Here is a 20,639-nt window from a genome sequence, read left to right as displayed (position 1 = left end):
GAAGCCAGATTGGAGGTTGTCAAGAAGAGAGTTAGATGAGAGGTGGGAGGAAAGTTAAGCATGGTCATGCTGCTCAAGGAGTTTTGTAGCAGTAAAAAAGTGAGACCGCATTTGGATGCCATTTATGTGCTGAGTATTAGGCTAGGTTCAGATTGCGTTTTAGCAGTCCGTTAGACGGACTGCATTACACAGCGGCATAATGCGGTGTAACGCAGTCTGTTAACGCTTCCATTTAGCTCTATTTCGGTGCATTGATAGCGCACGCCCAAAATGGGCATGCGCTAGCGATGTGCCGTCATTGAGTGACGGACCCTGGGACGCGGGCTGCAGCATTTCCGGGTCCGTCACTGCTAGCGCAGATAGAGCATCTGCTAGCTCTATCTGCGCTAGCGATATGACATATCGGCACTTTCGTTAACAGCAGCCCCTTAACGCATGTGTTGAACGGGCTGCTGTTAACGCAATGTGAACCTGGCCTTAGATAGGAGAAGGTGGAGAACTATTTTTTCTCAGTGAAAAAACTGATGAAACTCTGCCCAAACTCTAGAGAAGCTGATGAAAATCACTGATGAAGATCCGTTTCTCTCGTATGTAAAAAAATTACTGAAGTCTGAATGAGGCCTTAGACTGCACGCTACAGAATATGTTGGTGCTATAGGAGCATTGGTTAGTCAGTGCATAAAATGAAACCTTGTTTATAATGCATTTGCGGTAAGACAAAATTGCAATAAGTTTCCAAATGTCAATTTAAAAAATAACATAATCTACATCGCTCTTTAAGCTAAGGTGGGACTTTTTCTGTACTTATAAAGATATGGAGTAGAAAAGTATGGAAATGAATGACTTTGGTCTTTTGCTTGACATGCCGGCTGTTCAGGATGGAAAATGCTATTCTAAGCAGAACACTTCACACAGATTGCAAATGATAATCCGATCTGGAACATCGACATTCTTCATCCATAAAATTGAAGTGTAGCGGAAGCACAACAATCTCACGCTCGGGTGTTCTAGATGAACAAGGTTCAGATTAACATCCATTGGATTTCATACATTTCGCTGAGTGACATTATCAATCAGTATGAGGTGTGATTGTGCTCCACATGGTCAGTCTAAGATCTGGGACACCTGTGACATTCCAGGGACTGTCTGACCTTGACAACTCTGTTCAGATGGCGCATGTCCTTCTCCAGCTCCTGTATTTCATATGTAGCTTTGATACTTATGCTTTTAATTGTAGCCCAGGGAAATGATGTTGTTATTGTACATTTTTAGCTCCAGTTCTTAAGCACCCCCAAAAGATCATGAGAACTGTTATGATAAGGTAATTCAGTACCACAATGGACATAGAGGTCAGAGCACATACAGTGACCTGACAATAACCCAAAAACATAGAACGAGCTCTGAGACGTGGGAACTCTGCTGACCGCAATCCCTAATCCTCTCCAACCACACTAGAGGCAGCCGTGGATTGCGCCTAACGCTCCCTATGCAACTCGGCACAGCCTGAGAAACTAGCTAGCCTGAAGATAGAAAATAAGCCTACCTTGCCTCAGAGAAATACCCCAAAGGAAAAGGCAGCCCCCACATATAATGACTGTGAGTTAAGATGAAAAGACAAACGTAGAGATGAAATAGATTTAGCAAAGTGAGGCCTGACTTTCTGAACAGAGCGAGGATAGGAAAGGTAACTTTGCGGTCAACACAAAACCCTACAAAAAACCACGCAAAGGGGGCAAAAAGACCCTCCGTACCGAACTAACGGCACGGAGGTACACCCTCTGCGTCCCAGAGCTTCCAGCAAGCAAGAAAAAACAAATAGACATGCTGGACAGAAAAAAACAGCAAACAAAACAGCAAAGCGGAACTTAGCTATGCAGAGCAGCAGGCCACAGGAACGATCCAGGAGGAAACAGGTCCAATACTAGAACATTGACTGGAGGCCAGGATCAAAGCACTAGGTGGAGTTAAATAGAGCAGCACCTAACGACTTCACCACATCACCTGAGGACGGAAACGCAGAAGCCGCAGTACCACTCTCCTCCACCAACGGAAGCTCACAGAGAGAATCAGCCGAAGTACCACTTGTGACCACAGGAGGGAGCTCTGCCACAGAATTCACAACAGAGAACTCAGGATAATCCATAGAGAGAACACCTGTGGCAATTCCTGATAATACGGTCCATGCTTATATTAGATGTGCAATACCAAGTCTGCCATCACATCTCCGTCATGTTAAGTCATTTTACATAGATTTTTACCAAAACTGTAATGGTTCTTCACAAATGCTCAACAAAACTGTACTGTGTGAGTGCATCCTTGAAGGGGTTGTTCAACAGAAAATATATACGGTATATATATTTTTAGGCATGCCATTTTTTAAGAAGGGGTTGTTCAGTAGTAAAATATTTTTTAGGCATAAATTAACAATAAATAAATGGAGGCATACCCCACCTTCCAGCTGGCCACTCGACAGGTCTCGGTAAGCTCTGGAAGCGGTGTCTGCCCCATTTGAGAAGTCACAGCACCACCTGTAATTGTCTGTGGTAGTCAGCTGACTAGAAGACAACCACTTAAAGATATTCCTAAAACATTACATATTTGGGGAAATTTGTAGACTAGAGATAAGAGACACTGATTTAAGGAGTCTTCCCATATCTGCAATTGAGTGACATATTACTAGAATACACCATCACTCAATGCTCGCTGGATGTCAGACCTCCAGTCCCCCACCTATCGTGAACATCAAGGGGCCGCACTTTAGCGCTGCTTCCCCTTACAGTTGTTCGTCTGCACTTTTGTCCATCCCCGGTAGCGCACTCCATTCAAGTTGATGGGGGTGGCTACAGTTCCCTTCACAGCTGGGTAGCCAAGGTTGCTCCCTTATACTCAGGATAGCTGATGGTCCCAGAGGTGAGACCCCTAGTGATGATTAAGTCACTTCATATTCTAATTATATGCCATCGCTCCTTTTAAAATGTAAATTAGCTCTCTTCCAAAAGGAAGAAAATGTAGACATTGGAGGAAGAAGAAATGTTTTCAGACGGGTGTTTCATAGACCAGTCTTGAACCTGTGGCCCTCTTATTAATAAATTTAGGGTATCTTTTGAGCACCAGAAAATGAAATGCATGCCAGCTACTAGCTATCATACATTCCACCTACGATCTACAATGTTTGACAGCTTTCTGGCATAGATAATAGTTCCTTTGTCACCCTGCGGTAGGCTGTGTTCCTTTTTTCCAGACCAGTTCATTGTTTTGAAAACCACAAATTTTGGTGACTTATTTGCCGCTAGAAAACTAATATAGCGTGGAAGATAAATTTCCCTTATTACAAGTTAGCTACCTGGAATCTCCAGTAGGTGGCACGAGAGACAGACTTCACCCTCCCAGAGGAGAACTAATTTACATACCTTTCTCCCATCCAACATTGGGCGTAAAATGCCATAATCCACCCCCCCTACACACACAAAAACACTCCATTACCAGTGACAGGGAAACAAAATTGGTAAGGTGGCCATATCTACAACAACATAGACTAATGACTTTTTCGGTTATTTCAAACTGACAACATAGGAAATGGATCATTCCCTACTATAAAGTGATGTAATAATTAATGCATGTAGCAGATGTTTTATATTATCCCTAATATCGAGATCTGCTGCCGAAAAAGACCATGCTTTCATTTAGATAAGCAACATTTTGTCGTTTTCTTTATTTATTCCCAATAATAATGAAGAGAAACAGGAACAGGGCCAAGTCGGTGCCTCCTTGGAATGTGTGATAAGTAACATATTATCAATATTAATATCATTTATTGTATTGGTAAATTATTGCCAACATTTTATGGGCCACGGAAATATAAATATTATAAAAAAAGGACAGAGGGATTTCAGAGGGGGAAATTATGGAGGTTTGTGATGTTGCAAGCAGCTGTAACTAGAGACGGAAGCCCCTGTTATAGAGTTAGGGGGCATCTGCCCTGACCTGTCTGAACCAGAAAAATCAGAATGACCCCCAAGGTTGTGGGCAGCGTAAATGACCTGTTCCTTCCAAGCAGTGAAGATCTGGACTGGATGAAAGCAGAAATCTGTAGGATAGACCACCACTATCAGATCAGTGGGGGTCTGACACCCGGCACCCCACTAGTCAGCTGAAATGCAGCCAGATATAAGATGTACAGGGCAGAATGCAGAAACCTTGCACATTGCTTAGTGACAACAGCCAAGTACAGCAGTTTATCTCCCATTAAAGTGAATGGGAGATAAACTGCAGTACTGGGTACCAGCCACTAACCAATGTATGGCGCTGCTGTGTTCTAACCAGTATACCGTAAATATGCCAGAGTGGATTGCAGCTGATTGGTCGAGGTGCCGGGTGTCAGACCCCCACCAATCTGATAGTGATGATCTATCATACAGAGAAGTCAGAGAAGTCAAGATTTGTTATGTCCCAGACAACAGTTTCACCTTGATGTAGTTGTTTATAGATGTTTTACAAGATGTTTTGATGGAACATGGTCTCCCCCATTGAAGTCAATGTAGAAAAAAAACCACATTATGGCAGCAAATTGCCTCAAAAACGGTACAATTGATTGCTGCAGTGTGTGTGTGTTGGGTTTAGAAAAAAATCCATTATCCTAACTAAGATTATAAGAACTTTGTCCTGGAGCTGATGTAGACAGAAAATGATGGCAAAAAAGGCAACTGGATTTTACACCTTCACACAGAGGTTTTGTTTTTTAACTGGTAAATAACATGACTTTGAGCTGCCTTTTTTTATTTATATGGTTTTTAGATTTTTCTTAATTGCTATAGAGAAGCTTATGGAAAAAAAATGCATGAAAAAAGTCCACACACCAAGATTAAGATCATGAAGGTTTTTTTTTTAGTTTTGTTTTTTTAAAAACACCCTTTACTCCAAGAAAATACGTCATAGTGAGCGAGTTAAAGCCACACAAAAAAAAAAACACTTTGTATTGTATTCTATATTTCCCTAATTTTTGTGAGATGATTCAGTGCCTTAATTTTTAATTTTTGAATGTGCATTTTGACCAAACCGATACATATATAGTGAGTGAGGTGACAACCATACAAAATAAATGTCCTTTATAAGCGCTTGCTTTCATAGCTTTTTCCTGTAGGGTCGTCAGTTGCACAAATTTTGTTAATAATATTGGCAGATATTATTAATAGGGGAAATAAAATCCTGAAACTTAACACAACCACAAATCACCAACTACTAAAACCCAGATTCACCAGAGATATTTTGCACAGAGCACTTCTCTGGAAGACTTCACTTACCGACCACAGACATGTGCAGCAGAAGTATGGCAATAATGAGCATGGGGCATCTGCCAGGGCCTGGAGGACTGTGCCCACATTGCACCCAGTGTCACTAAGCCATCACTAGGAGTATGCATTTTAAGGAAAGTTATACTCTTATCACACTACCGTAGAATACAGCCAAGGGCTATGCAAGAAAACATCACAAAGCACTCTGTCCAGTGTTCATCTATGGGGCAGCTCACATCAGCTTTTTATTCTCAGGCATATTTGATGTGAGTGTAAAATCGCAGCATGCTGTGATTGGCACCGAGACTCGGCTGCGACTCGCCAATGAAAACCTATGGGTGCGAGAAAAAAAATCACATAGCACTCGGACCATGCGAGTGCTGTCCGATTTTTATGCACCGATGTCCTTTGACATACAGTAAAATCACAAAAGTGACAGGTTAGAATAGAATAGATAGAATAGATATATACACATAGAATAGATATATAGATGTCAGTGACATATACAATTAGTGCAGTGTGTGTGCAACTTACTGTACATGTATTTAATTAATCAAAGATTATTTTCATGAAAAAAATGGCATGGACTACCACATAATTTTCTTTACCAGCAGAGGGAAAGCTGACGGCTGGGGTCCGATGTTGATAGTCTGGGAAGGGGGTAATACCCATGGAGTTTCCCAGGCTATTAATATTAGATCGCAACTGTATATTTAGCCTTTACTGGCTATTAAAGTGGGGGACCCTAAAAAAAATGGCATAGGGTCCCCCTATAATTAATAACCACAAAGTCTATGCAGATAGCTGCGAGCTGATATTAATAGCCTAGAAAGGGACCATGGATACTGGCCCCCCAGGCTAAAAACATCAGCTCTCAGCTGCCCCAGAGAAGGCGCATATATAAGATGCGCTAATTCTGGCACTTAACCTCGCTCTTCCCACTTGCCCTGTAGCGGTGGCAAGTGGGGTGATAGTTGGGGAGGATTGATGTCACTTTTCTACTCTCAGGTGTTCACAAGGAGTTCACAAGGAGTTCACAGGAGTTCACAGGAGTTCACAAGGAGACACTGAGCACACGCTGGATGACAGGCTGTATGGTCCCATCATGCAGCCATGCAGCCTGCCATCTAGATGTAGCAGAGATAGACCCATCATAGGACAAATTAATTAGCAACATCTCTGTGGAAAGGTGAGGAATATTGTGGTTGTTTTTGTTATTTTTAACTCTTTTGCAGATGACGAGGGTGTCGGTGGAATGGGCAAGGTTGTAAGTATGGGTTAATTAAGATTTATTAAAGGAGTCTTTGTCATTCTTTCAATTAAAGAATTTTATTCTGGGAGTTTTTATATAATATGACCATGGGGTTAGTAATGGGGGTGTCTTATTGATGCCTCTCCATTACTAACCTCGGGGCTTGATGTCACCCGACAATACATTGGTGACATCAACCCCCAACTATCCCTCTACTTGCCACCGCTACAGGGCAAGTGGGAAGAAGGAGACTAAGTGCCAGAATTGGGGCATCTTAGAGATGCACCTTTTATGGGGCAGCTGAGAGCTGATGTTTTTAACCTGGGGGACCAGTATCCATGACCCCTTCCTAGGCTATTAATATAAACCCGCATCTGTCTTCATAGCTTTTGCTGGTAATTAACTATAGGGGGACCCTATGTCATTTTTTTTAGGGTCCCCCATTTTAATAGACAGTAAAGGCTAAGTATACAGTTGTGAGCTGATATTAATAGCCTGGGAAGCTCCATTGGTATTATCCCCTTCCCAGGCGATAAAAATCGTCCCCCAGCCTTCAGCTTTCCCTCCGATGGTTACGAACATTACACGGGAGCCCATGCCATTTTTTTCCGATAAATAATCTTTTATTAATTAAATACATGTATAGAAAGCTGCACACACACACTGTACTAATTGTATATGTCACTGACATCTATATATATAACTATTCTATGTATATTTACTGTACAGTATGTAATCCATCTATTCTATGCTGTTTGCTCCTGCTGTGATTTTACACAATGCGGCTGCTGAATTGCCGGCTATTCATCTATGTAATATGTATACACATATAAATATATATACATCGCACATACGTCATGAAATTATCGCTCCAGCGTCGTACATTGCAAAGTGTGACAGCAGTCTACGACGCTGGAGCGATATTGTTACGATGCTGGAGCATCACGGATCGTGCCGTCGTAGCGATCAAAATGCCACTGTGTGACGGTACCCTAAAACTCTCATCTTCCATTTACATAATATGTGACAATATATGAGACACGTTACGCCTCAGTGTAACAATGCCAGGTGCTGGAGACAACGCTATTTGTAACCGCTCAAGTGCCATAAACTTTGTTTTATGCCTAACACACCAAATAGCCTGTTCCAATGTGGGTTATTCATTAACTTGCTGCCTGAGTAGCAAAAGAAACAAGTCATGTGAAGCTGATAATTCGGTCTTATTTTGGGCATTTTCGGCACTTATCTTTAGCATGAAAGATAAGATTCCACCAAGCAAATAGCGCTGTGAAATGAAACATATAGCAGGCGACTGCCAAGAGCAGACTAGTGATAAAAGAAGCAAATATCGCTTTACCTTTGTTGGCTCGATGCTTCGGGTTTGTCCCAATTCTGGTCCCCACAATGTTGCTGAGCTCTGACTGTATGTCTATCTGTAGCTGGATCAGTCTAACCTATGTCTTGGCGCTTTATGTCAGTATATCTTTTTAAGCAGTTTGTGGTTTGGCAAACACGTCTTCAACCTGATTGTACCTTTTTCTCTCACATTAAAGATTTTTTTTTCTTAGTTTTCTTTCTCAGTATAATTTCCGTGATGGGTTTCGAAATTACCTATTACATGACTTCATATCTTTTAGCTTCCAGTGCTTTAAAGTAGGCTTACCATCATATGATCTGGTAAATAAAAAAGGGTTAAGATGTTGGTTTGGGTTTTATCTCTAATTATGAATCCCCCCCCCCCCCCCCCCCCAGTTTGAAGGGGTTTTCCACTTATAATATCACCTGATATGCGTTCAGAAAGGTAGATTCCATCAGTGGAGGTCTGTCGACTGGGACCCTCACTGGTACTGTTCCTTCAATGTAGGGGCCTTGGCGCGTGGTAGATAGATATTATTATCATTATTATTATACATTTTTATAGACATATTTGTTTATTTGAGCCAACCATGTAACAGGACCCCCCTCCACCCGAATGATGATGTTAGTGACAAGTCCTGACAGGCATCAGAAGACAAGTGCCACTGCCGAATCCACTAGAGTTACACTTTCATTAAAGAAAGCTCCCTCGTCTGAGAAGCTCTTTTTGCCTGTAGTAAATACAAGCCTGAGCACAAGGGAAAGCCGAATACTGGTTTTATTTTTTATAGGGAATCTGTCAGCTGACTCATTCTTCTTGAACCACGGGCAGCATAGATCAGACTGACTCCTTCTTTGCAACCGTGTGTGTTTCACTCTCAATTCTACCTTTAGATAAAACATACTTTGAGATGCTGGCTGGTGAAATACAACTAAGATGTCAAGAGACCGATCCCCGATGGCTTCTCCTCACCTCACTCCGCTGGACTGACAGGTGTTTCCCTATATGTGCATATAGGACGAGACCTGTCAGTGAAAGGGTACAAGGAGTGGAGAAGTCACCGGTGTCTGGCCTCTTGGACTAATTATCCTAGTTGCATAGTCCCGCTTCAGAGTTAAACATATGATCTGTTTGATTAGTACTATGCTACCAGGTGCAGTAATCTTTCAGGACACAATCTTAAAGGAGTTTTACAAGATAAAATACTTTTTTTGCAATAGCCATGTGTCATACATCTGGGATCAAACCCTTGAGCCTTGCTTTGTGGTCGACTTCTCTGTCCACCAAGCTTCAGCAGATACACCCTTTCTCCAGGTGTCTAGCTTCTGTTATCCTTTTTTCAGTCTTTTTAGGGTAACAGGTGTTTTTATTTACTAATTTGTGTGCCCTATCACCTTTCGGGTGCGTTTTTATATACTTTCCCCCTGCTGGTATTTCCTGCTTGTGATATTCTCATTTGGATATCCAGCCATTCTGCTATAGTTTAAGACAGTCAGTGAAAGACCAGCATGAGCTTATATCTTAGCTGTTCATGTTTTTACCCTGCAGCTATGTTCTTGGTTTTTTACGAAGTAAGCAGCATATTTTCTAACAATATGTACTTTATCCTTTATTTTGTATTTCCTGGCCTGTAGGTAATTCACACCCTTCTCTGCCCTCTAGTTCTTGAGGAGGAAAGTGAAACACTTGACGGCCTTTCAGGCAGCATGGGTCCGAGTTGTCATAGTCTAGTCTGTGTTTAGAGCGATCACTGCTCACACAAAAACCACTAGGGACTCCGGGGCCAGGATCTCCAGTCTGTACTGTTGCAGTTTTTAGTGTGTTACCTATTTTCCCGAGTGAGTTGCCACACTATCATAACACAATGTTTTATCCAGAATCAACAAATTGAGCTTTATTTTCCTGTGCTGCTCCAGCTCCACTGTTGCTTTTGTTAAATTGGCTGCAGAGTGATGGCACAACTAAAGCACATGTTGACTGCAGCCAATCATTAGGCTCAGCGGTCTTGTGCCATTTAGTTTGGTGTGACCACTGAGCCTAGCGATTGGTTGCAATGGTCACACATGTAGTCATGACATCAAAATGACTGCATTAAAGAGACAGAACTGCACCTGCAGGTGGTAAAGGCTGAATTTGGTATTTTCAGACTGAAGAAACCTACTAAAAATAACATTTTTAAACCTTTAAGTTGCTTGGAAGAAGGCAGGTATTTTGTGAATGGTAATGACTGGCTTAGTGATTCACCGCTATTAGCCTATTAACTCATATTGGATGGTTGGAGTACATACGTTCATACACTTAGCAAATAGGTATTTTACATCCAGAAGAATGCCAGCTGCAGCAAAAGCATAAAAGATATAGATAAATTACTGGTACACATTAAATTAGTGTTTTTTAGATTGAATTTGAGAATTTAGATGTCCATATTGTGTGTGGTCATAATCAACTATTCAGGAGGATAAGAGGCCTTCAGATGTCCCTTATTACTGCCAGGCAGGGAGCTTGTACATTTCAGTGACACTAATATGGGATTAGGATCTGTATCTGACCAGGTTACATAAGAGTGATCATTACAGAATCTCCGATTCTCAGCTATTGCACAGTGGCAGTCAGAATCTATACTCTACCCTCACACAGGAAACTGTTTTAAAGTCAACCTGAGAGCTGATACACACTGTCCAGTCCACGGGCAGCATGTATCAGACACTGACTTTCTCTGGCTTTAAAATCCCCACCTGGATCGACCTTATGTCCTTATACACACACATAGGCGGAGACCTATCAATCCAACACAGTGAGACGGGAGAAGCCGCCAAGGACTGATTCGTGCTGGAGACTAGTCAGACAGGCAGATCCCCAGCGGCTCTTCCCGCTCACTGCCTTGGAGTCTCCCCATCTGCTGCCCTGGATTGACTAGTATGTCCTTATATGCATACATAGGCAGAGACCCTCCAGCACAGAGGGCCGGGAGAAGCCGGTGAGGACTGATTCACGCTGGAGACTAGTCAGTCAGTCAGTTTCCCAGCGGCTCTTCCGGATCGCTGACTTGGATTCTTTCCGTCAGCTGCTTTTAAAGTATGCTTTTCTCTTAAATGCCCCTATGAATAGGGTGGGCACCACCAATAGATGTAAGGAGATCAACCCAATGCATATAAATGAGATATTAGAGAAAAAAAAACAGAAGAAAAAGATATGCAAAACTGGGGATCTCACATAGAATAGAAATGTATTTAATTAATCAGTACATGATATATAAAGACAACAAAACATTTAAAAACAATTAAAAAGGCACAAAGGCCACATGATTATCAACCAGTTGACCCTAAATAAAGCCGTGGTGAACAGAAACATCAATTTTGACAACTTTGCATTTCCTGCCTTTATTAGTCACCCTGATCCTTTGAAAACAGGTTCCCAAATTACGTTTCATCATTTCCTTAGTAAACAGGACAGCAATATGGAGTCCAGCTTTAATGCTATTCATTTATGCTTTCTTAGAAAGGCTGGTGTGGAGAGTGGCTACAAAGTGCACTTCTCTTGAGAGGACTCAGAGTACCTATAGAAATGCATTGGGGTCTAACCGCACCCTTACATATAAATGATGGCATACAAGTGCTGTGCAGACTGAGCCTTTCTGTTCTAATGGATAATAACTAGTGATGAGCGAGTATACTCGTTGCTCGGGTTTTCCTGAGCACGCTCGGGTGACCTCCGAGTATTTATGACTGCTCGGAGATTTAGTTTTCATCACGACAGCTGAATGATTTACGGCTACTAGCCAGCCTGAGTACATGTGGGGGTTGCCTGGTTGCTAGGGAATCCCCACATGTAATCAAGCAGGCTAGTAGCTGTAAATCATTCAGCTGCCGCAATGAAAACTAAATCTCCGATCAGTCATAAATACTCGGAGGTCACCCGAGCGTGCTCTGGAAAACCCGAGCAACGAGTACACTCGCTCATCACTAATAATAACTTCATCAGGAGTGTGCTAGGTTCACCAAAGATCATGGGCACAAACCCGAACGTATATTTTTTGTGGCCATCTTCCTTCTGTCATCCCCACTTTCACAAAAAGTAAAATGTAACACTGCAGTTAACACAGTAAGAACTCTGATAATATAGTAGATTTTACCTGCAGTGCTATTTAACACCAAACAAAACACAACATGAGAACAAAGGAAAAGGGTAGCATGCATATCAAAGGGATCACCACAGAGATTGTCAAAAAGTATTACAAGTTTATTGAATCGCACTTTAACACTGCATTGTATTTTTTGCGCAATATGGTGACAAACGCAGCATACTGCGATTTTCTACGGCCGTAGAAAGCCGTATAATACGGATCAGTAAAATACGGCAGATAGGAGCTGGGCCATAGAGAATCATTGTACCATATGCAATCCGTATTTTCTGCACCTGTCATATGTCCGTAAAACTCGCTAGTGTGAGGCCGGCCTTATATGGGGTCCCAGGTTATAGACTGCTGAAAACAGCCCTACTTGTATGACTCTAATCAGATGCCCGGTTGCCGGGAAATCATCTTTAATCACTTTATATGACCTCTCCCAGGCTCTGGGGAGGACGCAGCCTGGAGATAACTCTGCCTCCAGAGCTTAGTATACATGAAGAGGGAGTTACCAGTGTGATGGCCGCTCTCTGCTCTCCTGGTCTCATTGCAGAGCTGTGTGTGATTATACCTGACACATCTGCAGGCTCCTCTAAGCTTCCATCTCACAGGCTGACAGGGCTGCAATATTGTTGCAATAGAGCAGAGAGAGCTCAGAGTGAAGGAAAAAATGTGTTTGCAAAAAGACAAATTTGATTTCTCCTGTTCTGTGTTAGTTACTTATAACTGTAGAAAAAGACATGGACCACAGATCCCAATATTCACACTTTGATCTAATGCCAAAAGGCAAAAATTTACAACTGAACATGAGGTTCTCGGTTTAACATTCTGATCAGACTGTATGAAGCCCACGGCCATATCATGGTGAACCTATCAGTAGGTCGCTAAGCCTGAAAGGTGCAGTGTGCGTAACCCATCATCACAGCGACAGTGCACCAACAGGGTGGGTGACCTGGGGCCCCACAACACCCATGCTGAGAAGCAGACTCCCTATGACTCCAGGCACGAAACCACGGCAACAATGGCCCCCACACAGCACCAACACCAGGCGAATGGATGTAAAAAGCTCACCTTCTATACCCTGTGTTAGCTACTTGTGTCACACTGGTAACTCCACCTTCATGAAAAATAAGCTCTGGAGTCAGAGTTATCTTCCAGGCAGCATCTTCCTCACAGCCTGGAAGAGGTCATTTACATATAAGAAAAATGGATCTGGAATGCGACATCAGATCAGACCTACATGCCCATTTAGATGGCTTAGGAGGGACGGTCCTACTGACAGATTCCATTTAAAATCAAACATATGATGTATGATGGCTTTCAGTCAGTCAAAACCCAAGTTGAAAAATTAGTATTTTGAAAGATATATACATACCGCAACATAAAAGCTTTATTACATTGATTTCAGTTGTTACTTTGTATATTCCTCTTCAGTCATGTAGGGCTAAATAAAAGAAAATACAAGCATTAAATTGCTTTATAAAGCTATAATACAAAATTAATCTGAATATTTAGTAAATAACTACATCATTAACATCTCCCCTGGCTATTCCTGTTTGTACTAGTTTAATAAACTTTTTGTATTTTACTCATTTTGTGGTGGTCTTATGTACTCCATTTTTCTGGTGTCCTATTATTAACAATAAGTAACATGTCAGAGTCTCTCCACACTGGTGATGAGGTGTCTGGTTTTCCATGATCCATTCCATATTTGTTGCAATAAAGCCTAACAGATCCCATTAACTTGTAATAGAAACGTCACATCACATTTCGATTTTTGTCAGCGAACATAAAGTTACAGATTTGTTCTTCCTTCCCTTTCCTTTTAGCTCACTATATCCTGAGATATGTTACACAAGATGATCAGCTTTAAAAAAAAAAAAAAAAAGAGAAACTGTGTCAGAAGAGGAACACTATATGGACAGAAGTATTAGGGCACCTAAACATTACACCTGCAAGAGCTTGTATGACATCTCTTCCTAAAAATATAGGTTTTAAAGGGTTATTCCCATCTTCAGAAATGGATATAGTCGGATTGTGCTTGTAAATAAAAGCAATTTTGTAATTCACTGCTTATTAAAATGTTTAGCTGTTCCTGAGATATTAAGAGTAAGTTCACACAGGTCGTTTTTGTTGCTTTTTTTTTTCTGCAGCAAAAACTGATCTTTTTGGCAGGAAAGAAGCTGCCTCAAAAACGCAGGTTTAGGTGCATTTTGGGTGTGTTTTTTGTTGCGTATTTGGTGCGTTGTTTTCCTCTTTGTCCATGCTAATGTCCTTGGATTTTCAGCAGCAAATACGCAGCAAATAATAATACCTGCGTTTTTGCTGCATTTTTTTCAACGCCCATTCAAGCCAATGGGTGAAAAAACGCAGCAAAAACGCTGAAAGAAGTGACATGCTCTATGTCCAAAAAACGCAGCAAAGCACAAAATACTGATCACACAAAAAAAAACCAATGTGTGTGCATGAGATTTCTGAAATCTCATATGCTTTGCTGGTATTGTAAAAAGCAGCTGAAAATTAGCATAAAAAACGCAGCAAAAAAACGCCCTGTGTGAACTTACCCTTACACTTTTCTATTGTTCACACCTCATTGCCTTGGAGACCGACCACTGCTGCTAGACAGCAGAACATGCACAGTGCTTATAAGCTCTTTTCTATTGCACTTTTAACCCCTTAGTGACAGAGCCAATTTGGTACTTAATGACCAGGCCAATTTTTGCAATTCTGACCACTGTCACTTTATGAGGTTATAACTCTGGAACGCTTTAACGGATACCGCTGATTCTGAGAATGTTTTTCGTGACATATTGTACTTCATGTTAGTGGTAACATTTCTTCGATATTACTTGCGATTATTTATGAAAAAAACGGAAATATGGCGAAAATTTTTAAAATTTTGCAATTTTCAAACTTTGTATTTTTATGCCCTTAAACCAGAGAGATATGTCACGAAAAATAGTTAATAAATAACATTTCCCACATGTCTACTTTACATCAGCACAATTTTGGAAACAAAATTTTTTTTTGTTAGGGAGTTATAAGGATTAAAAGTTGACCAGCAATTTCTCATTTTTACAACACCATTTTTTTTTAGGGACCACATCACATTTGAAGTCATTTTGAGGGGTCTATATGATAGAAAATAATGAAGTGTGACACCATTCTAAAAACTACACCCCTCAAGGTTCTCAAAACCACATTCAAGAAGTTTATTAACCCTTTACGTGCTTCACAGGAGCTGAAACAATGTGGAAGGAAAAAATGAACATTTAACTTTTTTTTTGCAAACATCTTAATTCAGAACCATTTTTTTTATTTTCACATGTGTAAAAACAGAAATGTAACCATAAATTTTGTTATGCAATTTCTCCTGAATACGCCAATACCCCATATGTGGGGGTAAACCACTGTTTGGGCGCACCGCAGAGCTTGGAAGTGAAGGAGCGCCGTTTGACTTTTTCAATGCAGAATTGGCTGGAATTGAGATCGGACGCCATGTCACGTTTAGAGAGCCCCTGATGTGCCTAAACAGTGGAAACTCCCCACAAGTGACACCATTTTGGAAACTAGACCCCTTACGGAACTTATCTAGATATGTGGTGAGCACTTTGAACCCCCAAGTGCTTCACGGAAGTTTATAACGTAGAGCCGTGAAAATAAAAAATCGCTTTTGTTTACACAAAAATGATCTTTTCGCCCACATATTCTTATTTTCACAAGGGTAACAGGAGAAATTAGACCACAAACGTTGTTGTGCGATTTCTCCTGAATACGTCGATACCCCATATGTGAGCGTAAACCACTGTTTGGGCACACCGCAGAGCTTGGAAGGGAAGGAGCGCCGTTTTACTTTTTCAATGTAGAATTGTCTGGAATTGAGATTGGACGCCATGTCGCGTTTGGAGAGCACCTGATGTGCCTAAACAGTGGAAACCCCCCACAAGTGACACCATTTTGGAAACTAGACCCCTTAAGGAACTTATCTAGATGTGTGGTGAGCACTTTGAACCCCCATGTGCTTCACAGAAGTTTATAACGTAGAGCCGTGAAAATAAAAAATCGCATTTTTTCTACAAAAATGATCTTTTTGCCCCCAAATTTTTATTTTCACAAGGGTAACAGGAGAAATTAGACCACAAAAGTTGTTGTGCAATTTCTCCTGAGTACGTTGATACCCAATATGTGGGGGTAAACCACTGTTAGGGCGCACCGCAGAGCTTGGAAGAGAAGGAGTGCCGTTTTACTTTTTCAATGTAAAATTGGCTGGAATTGAGATTGGACGCCATGTCGCGTTTGGAGAGCCCCTGATGTGCCTAAACAGTGGAAACCCCCCACAAGTGACACCATTTTGGAAACTAGACCCATTAAGGAACTTATCTAGATGTGTGGTGAGCACTTTGAACCCCCATGTGCTTCACAGACGTTTATAACGTAGAGCCGTGAAAAAAAAAAATTGCATTTTTTCTACAAAAATGATCTTTTTGCCCACAAATTTTTATTTTCACAAGGGTAACAGGAGAAATTAGACCACAAAAGTTGTTGTGCGATTTCTCCTGAGTATGTTGATACCGAATATGTGTGGGTAAACCACTGTTTGGGCGCACCGCAGAGCTTGGAAGAGAAGGAGTGCCGTTTTACTTTTTCAATGTAGAATTGTCTGGAATTGAGATCGGACGCCATGTCGCGTTTTGGAGAGCCCCTGATGTGCCTAAACAGTAGAAATCCCCCACAAGTGACCCCATTTTAGAAACTAGACCCCCATGGAACTTATCTAGATGTGTGGTGAGAACTTTGAATGCCCAAGTGCTTCACAGAAGTTTAGAATGCAGAGTCGTGAAAATAAAAAAGATTTTTTAGCCCCCAAGTTTTTATTTTCACAAGGGTAACAAGAGAAATTGGACCCCAAAAGTTGTTGTCCAATTTGTCCCGAGTATGCTGGTACCCCATATGTGGGGGTAAACCACTGTTTGTGCGCACGGCAGAGCTCGGAAGGAAGGAGCACCGTTTTGGAATGCAGACTTTGATAGAATGGTCTGCGGGCGTTATGTTGCGTTTGCAGAGCCCCTGATGTACCTAACCAGTAGAAACCCTCCACAAGTGACCCCATTTTGGAAACTAGACCCCCCAAGGAACTTATCTAGATGTGTGGTGAGAACTTTGAATGCCCAAGTGCTTCACAGAAGTTTAGAATGCAGAGTCGTGAAAATAAAAATAAAAATTTTTTCCACAAAAAAGATATTGTAGCCCCCAAGTTTTTATTTTCACAAGGGTAACAGGAGAAATTGGACTGCAATAGTTGTTGTCCAATTTATCCCGAGTATGCTGATGCTCCATATGTGGGTGTAAACCACTGTTTGGGCGCACGGCAGAGCTCGGAAGGGAAGGAGCGCCGTTTTGGAATGCAGACTTAGATAGAATGGCCTGTGGGCGTTATGTTGCGTTTGCAGAGCCCCTGATGTACCTAAACAGTAGTGACCCCCCACAAGTGACCCCGTTTTGGAAACTAGACCCCCAAGGAACTTATCTAGATGTGTGGTGAGAACTTTGAATGCCCAAGTGCTTCACAGAAGTTTATAATGCAGAGTCATAAAAATAAAAAATATTTTTTTTTCCACAAAAAAGATTTTGTAGCCCCCAAGTTTTTATTTTCACAAGCATAACAGGAGAAATTGGACCCCAGAAGTTGTTGTCCAATTTATCCCGAGTACCCTGATGCCCCATATGTGGGGGTAACCCACTGTTTGGGCTCACGGCAGAGCTCAGAAGGGAGGGAGCACCATTTGACTTTTTGAGTGCAAAATTGGCTGTCATGTTTGGAGACCCCCTGATGTACCTAAACAGTGGAAACCCTCCAATTCTAGCTCCAACCCTAACCCCAACACACCCCTAACCCTAATCCCAACCCGATCCATAATCCTAATCACTAACCCTAACGATAATCACAACTCTTACCCCAAAACAACCCTAATGTCAACCCTAACCATAACCCTAATCAAAACCCTAAATCCAACACACCCCTAATCCTAATCTCAACCCAAACCTAACCCTAATCCCAATACACCCCTAATCACAACCCTAACCTTAACCCTAATCCCAAACCTAACCCTAATCCCAAGCGTAACCCTAATGCCAACCCTAACCCTAATCCAAACCCTAACCCTAATCCCAACTCTAACCCTAACTTTAGCCCCAACCCTAGCCCTAACTTTAGCCCCAACCCTAACCCTAGCCCTAAGGCTACTTTCACACTTGCGTCGTTTGGCATCCGTCGCAATCCGTCGTTTTGGACAAGAAACGGATCCTGCAAATGTACCCGCAGGATGCGTTTTTTGCCCATAGACTTGTATTGCCGACGGATCGTGACGGATAGCCACACGTCGCGTCCGTCGTGCACTGGATCAGTGTTTTGGCGGACCATCAGCACAAAAAAAGTTCAATGTAACTTTTTTTGTACGTCGCATCCGCCATTTCTGACCGCGCATGCGTGGCCGTAACTCCGCCCCCTCCTCCCCAGGACATAGATTGGGCAGCGGATGCGTTGAAAAACTACATTTGCTGCCCACGTTGTGCACAATTTTCACAACGTGCGTCGGTATGTCGGGCCGATGCATTGCGACGGCCCCGTACCGACGTAAGTGTGAAAGAAGCCTAACCCTAAATTTAGCGCCAACCCTAACCCTAAATTTAGCCCCAACCCTAAATTTAGCCCCAACCCTAACCCTAAATTTAGCCCTAACCCTAGCCCTAACCCTAAACCTAATCCTAGCCCTAACCCTAACCCTAGCCCTAACCCTAACCCTAACCCTAGCCCTAACCCTAACCCCAGCCCTAACCCTAGCCCTAGCCCTAACCCTAGCCCTAACCCTAACCCTAACCCTAGCCCTAACCCTAACCCTAACCCTAGCCCTAACCCTAACCCTAGCCCTAACCCTAGCCCTAACCCTAACCCTAGCCCTAACCCTAACCCTAATTTTAGCCCCAACTGTTCTTCTTCTGCCGGCCGGCAGATGGAGACAGATGGCGGGCGCACTGCGCATGCGCCCGCCATTTTCTTTTCCCCGGCGGCCAGGAGGAGCAGCAGGAGGACCCAGGGACACCAGTGAGTATGATAGGGTCCCCGAATCCCCCTATTTCTCTGTCCTCTGATGTGCGATCACATCAGAGGACAGAGAATTACACTTTGCTTTTTTTTTTTTTTTGCGGTCGCCGGTAGACAGTTAATTACCGGCGATCGCAAAACAGGGGTCGGTAAAACCGACCCCGATCATGCTCTTTGGGGTGTCGGCTACCCCCGGCAGCCGAGACCCCAAAGATTCTCCCGGGGCCGGCCGGCGGGTGCACTGCGCATGCGCCCGCCATTTTGAAGATGGCGGCGCCCACCGGGAGCCACGAGGAGCACCGGGGGAGACAGGTGAGTATCGGGGGGCGATCGGAGACCCCTTTTCTCTGTCCTCTGATGTGCGATCACATCGGAGGACAGAGAAATTAAAAAGAAATCGCGTTTTTTTGTTTTTGCGATCGCCGGTAAACGGGGTCGGTACAAAACCCCCCGAATCATATTCTCTGGGGTCTCGGCTACCCCCGTCAGCCGAGACCCCGGAGAAAATCCGACTTTGGGGGGTGCTATTTACTTTTTCCACAGCGCCGTTAATTAACGTAAGTAACGCCGTTAAAAGGCGTATTGGCGGTCGCTAAGGGGTTAAGCACTGTTTTGCAACTGGTCAGATCACTGCTCCACATTGTTACCTATTTAACCTAGCTACTGTCAGTATAGAAAACCTAAAGATTGGCTGCAAATTTTAATAAGCCGTAAGTTACAAAAGTGCTTGCTTTTAATAGCACTATCCGACAACACAAAGATGATAAAAAACCTTTAATACAGTTGAAACCAGAAGTTTACATACACTATATACAGTAGCAAGACACATGTGCATGTTTTCTCAATATCTGACATGAAATGAGAATAAACCTGTCCCGTTTTAGGTCGATTAGGATTACCATAATTATTAATATTTACCAAATGCCAGAATAATGAAAATGAGAAAATGTCTTGCGGCATTTTTCTTACTTACCGCAAAGTCATAAATTTACATACACTAGGATAAACCATTCTGGACTGCCATATGATGATGTCATGTGTTTGGAAGCTTCTGTAGGTTTTTTGGCAGCATCTAAGTTAATTAGAGGCAAACCTGTGGATGCATTTTAATGCACACCTGAACACACTGCTTCTTTGTGTAGCATTATGGGAAAGATTCAAGATATCAGCCAATATATCAGGAAGAGAATTGTGAACTGGCTCATCCTTGGGTACAATTTCAAGATACTTGAAGGTGCCTCTTTCATCTGTACAAACAATTATATGCAAGTACAAACAAGATGGGAATGTCCAACATCATACTACTCAGGAGACGGGTTCTGTATCCCACAGATGAACGTGCTTTGGTCTGACATGTGCATATCAGTCGAAGGGCAAAAGCAAAAGACCTTGTTCAAATGATGGCGGAAGCTGGTAAGATTGTGTCAATATCCAAAGTGAAACAAGTACTGTAGCAATACAATATGGGCAGAAAGCCCTCTCTACCAGGAAGAAGTCATTACTCCAAAAGA

The 20,639-nt window shown here is 42.4% G+C and overlaps 1 protein-coding gene across 2 annotated transcripts in view; it reads right to left on the bottom strand.

Moving 5' to 3' along the window:
* HDAC7 (histone deacetylase 7) overlaps positions 1 to 20,639 on the bottom strand; it is a 579,208-nt gene that overhangs the window by 270,638 nt on the left and 287,931 nt on the right. For both annotated transcript variants that reach the window (XM_069758685.1, XM_069758686.1), the window contains exon 2: positions 13,402 to 13,470. The gene's annotated coding sequence lies outside the window, so the exon portion shown is untranslated. The remainder of the gene's footprint in view (positions 1 to 13,401; positions 13,471 to 20,639) is intronic.

This window comes from Ranitomeya imitator, chromosome 3, assembly GCF_032444005.1.
Source record: "Ranitomeya imitator isolate aRanImi1 chromosome 3, aRanImi1.pri, whole genome shotgun sequence".
In the NCBI taxonomy this organism is placed as follows: domain Eukaryota; kingdom Metazoa; phylum Chordata; class Amphibia; order Anura; family Dendrobatidae; genus Ranitomeya; species Ranitomeya imitator.
The sequence above is the reverse complement of the archived record's forward strand: the minus strand, read 5'-3'. Positions and strand labels throughout refer to the sequence as shown.